Source organism: Trachemys scripta, chromosome 4 (assembly GCF_013100865.1).
Source record: "Trachemys scripta elegans isolate TJP31775 chromosome 4, CAS_Tse_1.0, whole genome shotgun sequence".
NCBI classification, from domain to species: domain Eukaryota; kingdom Metazoa; phylum Chordata; order Testudines; family Emydidae; genus Trachemys; species Trachemys scripta.
Genome location: NC_048301.1, coordinates 129,494,153 through 129,506,717, shown reverse-complemented (window position 1 = coordinate 129,506,717; position 12,565 = coordinate 129,494,153).

The window sequence follows — 12,565 nt, the reverse complement described above, 5'->3', positions numbered from 1 at the left end:
TAAATGGCAAAAGAATATTATTGCCAGAATGGAACTGGACTGAGACAACCAATTCATTTCGCATAGGTTGTTAAACGTGACGTGACTTTTGATTGTTGCCAACAGGCTGATCTTGAAACGGGGGCTTTAGACGCTCTTATTCCAATCTCAGTTGAGCCATCCAGTCCTCCCTCTGTCTCAGTACATAAAAGAAAAAGAGCAATTGTGATTCCATGTTAATTACAAATATATAGAGATATTAGCGAAAGATAATCTTGCTTTATTTTATTTATATTTCTACAATAAATCAAGTACAATACTATATATATATATATATTTCATGTTAAAAGCCTTTTAACTTTAATGACACTGAGGACTTTTGTTTACATTCTGTCACTGTGTAAAATGAGAAACGCTCCTGATCTCTGCACATACACCAACAGTGGATTTTCAACTAATTCAGGCGGCACACATAATCCCCAGTCAATGGATATGTTGATACATTTGTTACAAGCATGACAAAAATATAGTGTCTGAAATATTTGTTTTGCAACTGAACTGTATGTTGCTTTGCTTAGACACAACTGGAAAAATTGTCATTAAAGGTGACTGGCAAAATAAAAACGTGTTTGTGTCCTTTATTGCTCCTTTTGGATATGTGGAGATGCCCTTATAACATTTATTTTTCCCCAAGAAAATATTTTTCTACTTTTTCCTTGGGGGACTTTGGAAATCTTTAGGAGGACCTGAACCATGATATCAAATATGGAGCTTGGAAGCTAAGCTGCATCTCTTTCATTTCTTCAAAGATGCAGGGTGAGCCTTAGCACTTGTCTATCTGGGGAAAATGACCAGCATAGTGATAGCAGAATAATCATATCACTGTAATTATGCTGGTATAGTTTCCCATGTGGACACTCTATTCAGAAATAAAGTGACTTTATTCTGGTATAATTACTCTGGTATAATTATTCTGCTTTAGCTATGCTGGTCAATTTCCCCATGTACACAAACTCTTAGGCTGGGAGAAATGCTGAGTAACTCCCAACCTCCAGCTATCATGCCCTCCAAAGATTTTCCAATATCCTCCAGGAAAAAGAGGTGGGGAGCTTCTATTTCTGATGTAAAAACAACCAGAAAAATAAATCCTACGGCCTGGCTAATGGTTGCAGAAGCCCATGAAAACAGTGGAGCAGGTGCAGGGCTTCTGCACAAAGGGGGATTAGGAGGTGGCAAATTGATGCTCCAAAATGCCCCATCCTAGCAGCACCCAAACATGCAAATGGGGCATTCAGAATCATGGGGATCTACAACCATGCAGTTCTACAGATAAGTGACTTAGCAAACAGGGCGGTGGGGAGTGGGGAGGGAGAGGTGTGTGTGCCAGAGCTGCAGGGACTACCACAATCAGAAAGCAGCAGTAGCATTTCGGCAAGGGAAAATTCAGACCCCTGCAGACCTCCCTGGCGCACAAGCTTGTGGGCTGAAGAGAGGTTCTGGACCTTTAAGAGGCCGTGCATGCAATATCAAGGAGTAGTAAATGGTACAAACGTTTTTCTTTTGTAGTTCACCTTTACATCTACCCACGAGATAACATCATATATCTCAAGCAATGGTCAAACTGAGATGGAGTCAGTGTAGAGGGAAGAGCTCTGTGTCTCAGCGGCAGGATTTCTCTGGCTGCCATGGTCTTTGACTTGAAATAGATCAAAAAGATCTTGCAGGCTCCAGCTACCCTTTGGATTTTTTAGATATTGCCTCAACTCAGTTTTCTTTAGCACAGGGAAAGCTTGCTTCTTTTCTGTCAGTTCCAGCAGCAGCTGTTTAACCAGGTTTGGCATCTCATCCTTGCTGGTACTGTCAAAGAGGTCAGGGAGGTCTTGGCTCTTCTGTGAGTCCCACAAGGAATCGGAATATGAGGCATCTCTGGCCCTGGCTGTGTGCACACTACCCATGGCATTGTGGAGCCACATCAGCCGCTTCAGCCCTTGAAGTGCTCTTCCTTTATCCTGCATGAACTGGTGCTCCGCTACTGCTCTTTTACTGCAATGTGAAAGGAGAGTAGTTAGGAAGCCGAAGAATGCTCACCTTTCCAGTGGGGCTGGTTTTCATACAGAGATTCCAGAGTGTTTTACCAAGATAGGTCTGTATCGACATTCTGGGCCTTTTAGAAATGGAGAAACTGAGGCACAAGGAGGGGATGCGACTTTCTCAAGGTCACAGAGTGAGTCAGAGGCAGAACTGCAAACCCAGCTCTCCAACTCCCCAATCCTGTGCTCTCTCCAGTGGTCCAAATATAGGTCCCCAAATTCCCAGATCCAGATCTAGATCTCAACTTTATGAGCCTAAATTTTCTTTTGCTTACACAGGTGTAAATCAGAAATAATTCAGTTGAAGCCAATGGTGTAAGTGAAAGGAGAATCACCCTCTACAACCCTATAATGAGCCTGACCAAAACTATTGATCCGAAACACTCTTGAATGCAGGGATTGAAAATCTGGATACACACCCAAATGCTCTCAGATTTCAGTGAGTTTAGATTTGGTCAAGTATCCCAACAGGCTCAAGCTGTGAATTTGGCTCTGAAACAGGATTCAAATCTGGAATGTTGTTTAAGACCATTTTCTAATATAGATATATCTGGTACTTGCAGTTTTCTTCTCCATGACATAATTTGTTGTTTGAGTTGATCCATCTTTGCCTGGATTACTGTGCTGTATTACCAGGTGTCTCCTAAACTGCATTTAGTATAGTATAAAAGTAACAACTAAACACAAATCACAACATTAATGTATCTAAAAATACAGAGGACCTGATTCTCTACTGTGCAAAGTGGATGTAAAATGCTACCAAATCAGATTGGTAGCATTTCTGTACAGAAGTAAATGGCTACACAGGATGCGAGGCAGTGGAGAATGCAGCTCGATAGATTAAGTGCAAGCAGTTGACGAACAGCACTAGTTACAAAAGTGATTTTTCTTACTTTTCAGTTTCTTGAGATGTGGCAAAACAAGCAAGAAAAAAGATGACCAGGAATGTAACTATCTGCAGAGATCTTTGGGACAGGACCATCTTCTGACTTCTTTGTATCTGCTGAACAAAACAATAAAAGATTGACATTATTACCAAGCCGCTCTTTCTTTCAGTTGCCTCTTTCATTCTGTCAGGTGCATTTTCTACTTGTAAGCATATTAGTAGCTGCTCTTGTGCATCGATAAGCATGGCAGATCACACTAATTTAAACCAACCAGAGATATGCCTAGTAAGGACTGACTGGAGTAAAGAACTCAGGACTCATTCCTAATATTTGCCATTGACGTCAGTGGAAGCAGGATTGGACCCTAAGGACTGAGTAAGAACTCTGGGACTTGGTCCTATTATAATGAGCAATAAATATATAGTGGGCCAGAATCTGCTCTCATATGCACTGCTTTAAATCCAGCCTTGACTGGAATTAACGGAGATCCATATCTGACACACAGCATGTGCCAATGATATGAGACCAGACCACACAACTCTGCTATTAAATCTTTGCTGAGAAGCAGGATGAAATTTGTGTATTTTTCTGAGATTTACTGGGTTTGTGGATTAGGGAAGTATGTGCAATAATTATTTTAATTTAAATTATCACTACAATCAAGTCAACCCCGATACCTGTCTTTGAGATCTATCTATCTACCTACACCACATCTATCTACCTATCTATCTATCTATCCCCATACACCGCATCTATCTATCTATCTATCTCTCCCGATACACCCCCTCTATCTATCTATCTATCTATCTATCCATCCCCATACACCACATCTATCTATCTATCCCCATACACCACATCTATCTATCTATTGTATCATCACAGTATCTGGGTTGTCTACTTTAACTATAGTGCATGGCTTTAAACATTGGATTAATCCTATCACTTTACTAACAGGTCTCCAGATTAACTGTTATAAGGGAAACCTGGCGTATATTAAGGCAAACAAAACAAATGAAAAAGGGAGTACAAAAATGTATGCATAAGAAAGATTACAGTTTTTTCTATATAAATCTAATTTATATAGATTTTTTTTTAGATGCAAAAGATTTTGTTTGGAAACAAAAGCAAGTAGAGAAGCATTTTGGGATATTGCATTTCAAGCCCAGCTTCAACAGTATCCAAAAATGGATTTGCTTTGTACTGATTTGGGGTAATAAACTGGCAGTACCTGGATAGAAGGATGTTCCATTTTTCTTACACCTGCAGAAACTATATCAAATAGGTGGACAGTAGAACTTAAACTTCACTCTTGACAAATATATTCCACTTTTTTAGACTGATCTCCATGGAAGATGAGGGAAAAGGCATTGGAGGGCAAATGGTTACCAATTCTTTTTTTTTTTTTCAAGTATATCATATATCACCTATCATATGATATTGTGGACTATGCAAGACATAACTAGTCTGATTGTATGTAATAGACATGCTGTATCTTTATATTGTGATCTACAATAACCTATGCATCAATGAGAAGCATCTTTAAGACACAAAAGTACAACATTAACGTATGGTATACTTACTGTTGATCCTAAAGAGTACAGTACACGGTCAAATCCAGATCAGCACAGCTCCGTCTCACAGCAAGTCCTCTAGTGAAGTTCTAGTTGCAATAACACTGTGTGTCTTCCAGCTTCTTTTATACCTCCTCAGAAACCACACAAACAATAGACATGAGCTGTACAGTACCTTCCGTGACTAAGACCTTCCCTCTCATATCGGTGAAATCAGTGGGCTTCATATTTCCAAAGACAATACACCTTGGATGATAACATCTGCTGTCCCTTTGGTGATTAAAGAAAAGACTACAATATGTCAACGACATTTCATTGCTTTGCTATCCTCCCAGACCTATCAGTAGTGCTTTAAATTTGTGAAGTAGGTGTCTGGATTAATAATAATGTAGAAGTATATACTGATGAGGATGACAAAGTTGGTAAAAGGGGACTGGTATTCATGGAAAATTTATCTGAGACATTTGTAAATAAGGATGCCTCTGGACTTTAATGTTCAACAAGAAGAATTTTGCTTAAGCCCATTGGTTGTTCAGTGAAACACATCTGTTTATTTTGGATCCTATAAAATAGGTAGATATGGAAAAGACATAGCAGATCACTGAATTCATACTACCACAAGAAATGTTATAACTCCCCAGACAAAGCCTGTATTAGATATTAAACTGTTGCTGCACTAGATCTTACACAAGAGGCCACATTCTGATGTTTCTTCAGCCAATGGTCAAAGCTAAACAAGGGAATGTGGTATGAATTTTGGCATGCATCACAGGAACCGTACCAATGTGAAGTTTTGTCTGAAGCTGGACACCTATGTAAAAATTGAAAAATGGTAGCTCTGCATGTATTGAGTCTGTCTATGCATGGGAAAAGGTCAGAGTGATTTTCAGGGATAGTGAGTACCCACCACCCCATTTGAAGTAAATATTCCTTTGGGTCTTATGTGGCCCCACGTACCATAGAGTCTAAACACCTCACAATCTTTACCATATTTATCTTCACAACACCCCTCAAAACAGGGAAGTACTATATCCCTGTTTTTACACACAGGGAACTGAGGCACAGAGAGTAACCTACTCAAGGTCCCACAAGAAGTCTGTGGGACTGAACCAAGTTGCCCCAAATCCTAGAGTAGTGCCCTAACACCTGGACCATTCTTCTTTAATAGTAGTTACAGCTGCTCAACCCCTCTGAAAATCAGGCCCAAGATGTCTCACATGGGCAAGTCAGTAATGGAGGCACCCAAAATCAGTGGCCACCCTGAAAATGTGACTGTATATGTTTAGCTACCAGGAAAGTGTGTGTTTTCACTAAACACTGGGAACCAGATTTGGGCCATTGCTTCTGCCCTTTAGCACCATTCCGGTGAGGCAAAGGTACAGAAAAGATGGCTTGAACAGCCAGCTGGGGATTCCCATGACATGGAGGAATCTTAGGTGGTTGATTCTATGCACATACACTCCTCTGCCCCAGTTTAGCAGGTGTACACAAGGTGTGTTGGGGAGAAGGCAGTCTGTGGACTCAGGGGAGTTAGCAGCTGGCTTAAAGCAGAGCTCTGGGGCAGCTGAAGATCTTGGCGGTCTTAGGCCATGATCCTTGACCTGCATGGAGTTTCTTTGAAATTAATGGGCTCTGGATAGGCATAAACCTGGGTGTACCACACTGCAAGATCAGGGCCAGAGATGTTAAATGAATTGAATAAAGAGAATCCAAATGTTCACCCAGCACTAGTTTAGGATTGGAAAGGACTAGGATTCTTCTAGGAATACATGAATCATGTCTGAAGTTCTGCTCTGCTTTGATTTCATTGTTTCCCAGCCTACATGCACCAGCTAGAATGCATTTTGAACTTTTGTTTTTCCCCACATAAAATTCAGGATTTGGTTATTTATTGATTTGTTTACTTATGTTAATATCTTTAATGCTGGTGAATGGTGCTGAATTGATTGGACTGGACACTAAAAGCCTCTATTTCCCCTAAGAAGGGGGTATAATACCCTATAGTGCCTAATGCCAGTGTGTCCCATTCCTGACCTGACATCAATCTCCAGTTGACGACAGTGTGTTTTGGATAAGATCCCTGTATCGACTACAGTGAGAGGAAAGAGGGGAGTTGGGGCCTTGATTTCTCTGCACAGACTGCCAATAAGATGGAGTAATAAATCCCAGTTATGGTGGTGTCTTCTGCCATGTGGACTGTCCATCAGGTGACTAGCGGAACCACTGGTCTATTCTAGAGGGGCAATTCTTATTTTCTGAATTTAAAAGTATTTGTCTTCTTGGAGGACTAATTCCCTGGAAATCTTGAAGAAAAAGATACCAGCTCAGTGGGAACAGAGACCAGAAATTCATTTTGCATAGGATCCCAACGAGCTATAAATTTCCAATACAATCAACCGTGGCTGGAATCAAACCAATGACTTAACGACAAAAGCAGATGTATCCCATTACCAGCCCCCACAGCCATCCAGTCTCTACCAATAGCTCCTATTGAAATCAAATTGCATGTATTATTGTCCTTGGGTCAATTTATTTCGAGCCACGATATTTCATGGCAATCAAATTAGGATTCCTGGTCTTCGTTACATGAGTTCCAACTGATGATGCGAGGGTCATTAATTTAAGAGGACAAAGCCTGTCGCCAATTAAAACCTAGTTTTAAAAATGCTGCTAAAATAGAAACCCGCTTCTCTCTTTTGTTTCCAAGGGAGCCTAAAGTTACACTGAATTATCTCTCCATGAAGGCAGAGCTTCCTAGTTACATCTTCAAAGACTAATAAACATTAGCAAAAGTCAAGTCCAAAACATCTGGTCTCATTCATCCTTGAACTTTTATCATCTCCTTTATTTAATGGGCATTCACTGAGTGCAATTACTGGCATCTTCATCGTAAGAACTCCAATTGCATTTGTCTGAGCAACTGCAGGCAGGTCAGGAAAATTGAAACATGGCCACTGAATGAGCACTTGAAGCATTCTGTCATGGCCAAAGTGCATTACCTTGACTACTATGCCTCACTGGATACTTCTTTCCACTTAAGAACCGGGAAGAAGGAGGCACAAAATGTCCTTTGAGGCTGTGGCTTCAAAAGTCTTGTATTAAACAAGATTTGGGGCCTGGACCAGTTTAAATCACAAGTGTTCGGCAGAATGTATATTATTGCAGTACTTTTGACAAAACCTTCCATTTTAAGCCGTCAAATCCAACTTTCTCCTTCTCCTTGGTGACATGCAATTTTCTAATCCCACTTAGATAGGTGTAAATCAGAAGTAACTCCACTGACACCAGTAGTGCAGCACTGAATATTGTCTACAGTTCTGGTCACGCCAGCTCTAAAAAGATATATTAGCATTGGAAAAGGTACAAAGAAGGGCAAGAAAAATGATGAGGGGTATGGAACAGGTTCCGTATGAGAAGAGATTAAAAAGACTGGGACTTCTCAGCTTGGAAAAGAGATGACTAAGGGGATATGATAGAGGTGTGACACAAGTGAATAAGGAAGTGTTATTTACTCCTTCACATAACACATGAACCAGAGGTCACCCAAGGAAATTAATAGGCAGCAGGTTTAAAACAAACATAAGGAAGTAGTTCTTCACACTACGTACAGTCAACGCATGGAACTTGTCACCAGGGGATGCTGTGAAGGCTAAAACTATGATAGGGTTCAGAAAAGAACTAGATAAGTTCATAGAGGATAAACCATCAATGGCTATTAGCCAAGATGATCAGGGATGCAACACCATGGTCTGAATGTTCCTAGCCTCTATTTGCCAATAAAAGCTGGGAGTGGATGACAGGGGATGGATCACTCGATGATTGCTTGTTCTGTTCATTCCCTTTGAAGAACCTGGCATTGGCCCCAGTCAGAAGACAGGATACTGGGCTAGATGGACCTTTGGTCTGACCCAGTACTGACGTTCTCATGTTCTTATGATATAAAACTGTTATGAGTGAAACATCAGGGCCAATGATTCACTGTTAGCACTACCAACATTAGACCTAAGAAGTGTTAGCAGAGTTTGATTGTAGCACTTCTAAAAATAATAACAGAAAGCACTTTATAAAGCACATTTACATCAGTGCTGCACAAGCATTAATTAATCAGTCCCTATAATACCTGCTACCTATCATCAGACATGACTACGCAACACTACCATCACCATCCACCACCAGCAGGCAATATCCTTATCTCCATGTTAAAGATGGGGAAACTGAGATTTACAGAAGTTAAGTGACTTGCTCATGGACACACAGCTAGTAAGCAGACATGACAAACCCGCAAAAAAAAAAAAGCAGAAATTGGGCTTGTTTTTGGCTTAATTGGCTTGCGAGTTGCTTGTTGGCTAGTTTTTGGCTTGTAGCTTGTTGTTTGTTTGGCTTGTAGCTTGTTGTAGCTTGTTGCTTCTTTTTTTTTAATGGCTCCCGGCAAGCGGGGGCAAGGGGCAATCAGGGACAAGGGGGGAGAGAGTCAGGGGTGCACAGCGGGCCCACCACTGTCCCATACTGCACATCGGTGGGATCTAGTCACATAGAGTGTTGGGGTTCTTAGGAATTGGCTTGTTTTGGCCTTGTTTTGAAATGGGATGAGATTGATTTTTGGCTTATTGTGAAAGTCAGGGTGCTTATTTACTGCATGAAAGTTGGCAACTGTGTATAAGTGGCACAGCATGGGAGTCTGGATATAAATTAATTTTGCAGGCATTGCTCTGTGGATTCATTTGGAGTTAGGATTCGGGCCTAGTCTACACTTAAAAGTTTCACAGGCATAGCTACATCAGTGAGAAATGTGGGGAAAAAATCCCCCCCAACCAGTCTAGGTATGCCAGCAAAAGCTGTAGTGTAGACACAGTTATACCAGGAAAAAATAGTCCTTTTGCCAATAGAGCTTATTTTGTTTTGGAAACTGGTCTAAACAGTACCAGAAAAAGAGCTCTTTTGCCGATATAAGCAGCATCTTCACTAGGAGAGTTTGCCAGTATAACTACATTCATATCACTGTACTGGCAAATCCTTTCTAGTGTAGATCAGAAGATCTATTTCCAAGAGATATAATCATTTGCTTAGGCAGTAACTGGTTGGGATTCTGCTATGTTAGGGCCTTCTTTAAAGTGTGGTAGCCGTGTTAGTCGGTTTCAGCAAAAAGAACGAGGAGTACTTGTGGCACCTTAGAGACTAACAAATTTATCTGGGCATAAGCTTCCACTGCATGCATCTGATGAAGTGGGTTTTAGCTCATGAAAGCTTATGCCCAAATAAATTTGTTAGTCTCTAAGGTGCCACAAGTAACTCCTGTTCTTTTTGCTGAAACTAACAATAGGTTTTCCATTGACTTCAAGGGGCTTTGGACCAAGCCCTAAATTTGCCTGTGGTTTAGAGTCTGTTCTTGCTCCCACTGAAGGTAATTGCAAAATTTCAAATGACTTCAAATAGGATGAGGCCCTTAAAGCACAATAACCTGTTTTCAATGTAATGCATTTGAATAAAGAGGCCTGTGTGCATAGAAAACAGAATCAGGGTTTCCCATGCCAGGGACTCTTTTGTTTTGCTTTGTAATCCACTCCCCAGGGAGCCAGGTGGTGTGAGGAAATGAATAGGGATCCACAGAGCAGAACAGAAAAGGCAAAGAAAAGGGATGGAGGCCCAGCAAAAGAGCGAAGTTGGTGGGGGAAGTGGCTGAAATGCAAAGGAGAGAAGAGGCAAATAGTCTACTTAGGGCAGTGGTGGTTGTCCTATTGTTTGGAACTATTAAAACTAGACTGGGCAAAACACTTGAATATGCTCTATAAGGGACAATGCTTCATCTGCAGAGAGACAGACTGGCTGATCTAATGGGCCTTTTCCATTTATTATCATTAATTGTTAATTATTATTATTATGATCGGTAGCAGTAGCAGCAGCAGTTGTCATTTATTTATATTGAGATAGCGCCTAGGAACCCCCGCCAAGATGGGACCCCACTATGCCAGGCACTCTACTATAATACATTGATCATCATCATAATTAATAATCATAGTCATGGGGCTACTCATGGTAGCAAAGTGAAGAACATACAAAAGTGCTTGCTGGATCAGGGCCATAGAATAAGAAACAGTCCTTTCCCAGTGGGGCTTACAATCTGAATAGACAAGACAGATGAGGAGTTGTGAGCAAGGGAGGGCACCCAGAAGCAGAGTGAACAATTTGATGGTTTGCAAATGTCTTATTAGTTCCATGATTTTTGTAGAATTTTGTTTTGTTTTGATTTTTTCCTTCTCGGACTTACATGCTTCTATTATATCAGACTCTACTACACCAAGGTTTGAAGCAGTCAAGTGATTAAACTGCAGGGGTGCTGGAACAATCTTTATAGTGGGGGTGCTGAGAGCTGTTGAATCAAAGCGTAAACCCTGTATATGATGGAAACCACTTAAAGCCAAGGGGTGCAGCAGCACCCTCCTACCCCCCAGTTCCAGCACCTATGCAGGATAGGGACTCAGAGGTTGATGGGAATGCTATTCTCTCCAGGGGAAATGCAATGGAAATTTGCCTAGAGCAGCACTATACTGGGTGTTCAGTCAGATGAAAGTAGTCACAGGGTCAACTTCAAGTGGGGATAAATTGGCAGGGAATCCAGGAATCCTATCCATTTTAGTTATTCATATGACCCTTATTGCCATACTACCAGAGCATACACCTCATGAGGTAGGGCAGAGCTAGCATCCCCATTTTACAGATGGGGAACTGAGGCACAGAAAAGCCATTTGCCCAAGCTCAGGAAGTTTGACATATGGAATTGAAGAAGGGTTTTCCGCCTCCCAGGCTAGTATCCTAACTGCCAAGAAGGCTTTTCTCTTGGGAAGTCTCCCTGAGGCTATATCTACACAAGCACTTTTGTCAGTAAAACTTTTGTCAGCCAGGGGTGTGAAATAAACACATTGTAAGGCTTCTGGTTTCTTTTCAAATCGCATAAATCTTTTGCCTTTTACATGTAGCTTGAGGTTTAATAACCTTGAGGGCAAGCCACAAGGCTCACCCATTGTTTCAGGCTTTTACTAGAGGGGCAGGGGGCATGCTCATGGAAGAGGGTATGCTTTGAGATTTCATTTTGGAAAGGATTTATTTTTTTCTTAGCATTTGGGCTGGTTCAGAATTGGTCTGGGGGAAAGAAAGAAGAGGCACCACCCTGTTGAGAGGAAACTGTTTGAGCATATGGATGGTAAATATAGTCCATCACCTTTTGTTGATGGTGAAGCAGACGCTAATGAATTGCTGCTTTCCTTACCCTACCCTAACCTAGACCTCAGATCATCAGAGGAATCTACACCTCACAGTAAACACTAAGGTCACAAAGAATCTTCACCATACACACACTATAGTAGCCATAGAAGTTTGGGTTGTGAGGCCTTTATCCTGTCATCCTCCTTCACCCCCTACTCGCCCTCCCAGGGGAGGGAGGCAAAAGCAGCACTGTGTTGGCAACCATTTAACTGACTACCAGATGCACTTCATAATTGCATAAATAAAGCTGCACTACATACTTGATCCTTGCCCAACTTATTCTAGTTACAAGTGTGCGAGAGGGCAGCTCTGACATAGTGTGCAGAGGTCTGAGAATCAGGTTGTCTTAGTTCTTCTCATCTTGACTCTGCCACTGATGTGCTGTTTGATCCTGGACAAATCGTTTCACCTCTCTGTACCTCAGTTTCCATATCCATGAAATGGGGATGATCCTATTTATTCACCATTGCAAAGTGCTTTGAGATCAAGGGATGAAAAGCTCTTTAGAAGTGCATTAATGTGATATCTTTCTCTCCCACAGTAAGTGGCTTGCAGCTATAGCGCTGTAGCTTGGGCTTTTATTGGCTCTTACAAATCAGGCTCTGTACTGGCTGCGAGATGTCCTATATGCTGTGGGTAGTTTTCTTGGTGATTCAGGAAATGGTGGTGCTTTGGTCCTTCTATTCACACTGCCAGCCCTAGAGCCATTGTTCTGTAGCAAGTATCAGGGGGTAGCCGTGTTAGTCTGTATCTACAAAAACAACAAGGAGTCTGGTGG